Source organism: Microtus ochrogaster, chromosome 10 (genome assembly GCF_000317375.1).
Source record: "Microtus ochrogaster isolate Prairie Vole_2 chromosome 10, MicOch1.0, whole genome shotgun sequence".
Classification (NCBI taxonomy): Eukaryota; Metazoa; Chordata; class Mammalia; order Rodentia; family Cricetidae; genus Microtus; species Microtus ochrogaster.
In genome coordinates this window covers 31,340,434-31,341,138 of record NC_022016.1, presented here as the reverse complement: position 1 = coordinate 31,341,138, position 705 = coordinate 31,340,434, and the positions used below count along the sequence as shown (strand labels likewise).

Below are 705 nucleotides of genomic sequence, written 5' to 3'. Positions count from 1 at the left end.
GAAGGTTATTCCAGATGGGACAATACTCAATTTAGGCAGTTCTACAATTAGTATTATCAATCAATGGAATAATTTAGAAATGAATTTTCTCAGAACTGAGTGGTATAACTTCCAGATTGGAAGGGAACCAGGTATCCATCTGACTGATGAAATCAAACTTTAAAAGGCACAGGATCATAAATCTGAAAATACTGACTTTAGTGCTTTGAGGACTAGGGAGAGGCAAGGTAGACAAGATGACAAAGACTGAGAAAAACGTAAGTACTGAAACTTAAAACAGTAGAACAATGGCCATCAGCATTTTGAGGGAAAAATATTTCCCAACTAGAATTCAATTTCTAGCCAAAATCACTCAAGGTTAAAAACAGCAAAAACATCCTTCCTGTGGTCCTTGGAAGTTATGATGCCCCACCAAAAAAAATGAGACAATAAAACAAGACAAAGAATTCTTAAAGGCAGGAATCTGTAATAAAGACTATGGAGAATCTGTACATGAAAGTCAGACATGAACAGTGGAAGCGTCATCCACTGGTCAGCGTGTCTAGACTAAGCACAGCAACAGGCTCCAGGAGAAGTTTTTCATGTGGCTGAGAGGGAAATATTTAGTACACACTACTTACTGAGAGATTTGCTATAGGACAGCATGAGAATAAATTCATGACAAAAAACATGAAAAAATAAACACATTTAAAAAAGCTCAGTTTA

General features: G+C 36.3%; 1 protein-coding gene across 1 annotated transcript in view; it reads right to left on the bottom strand.

The window, feature by feature from the left end:
- Ift74 (intraflagellar transport 74) overlaps window positions 1–705 on the bottom strand; it is a 76,389-nt gene that overhangs the window by 48,738 nt on the left and 26,946 nt on the right. The window lies entirely within an intron of this gene.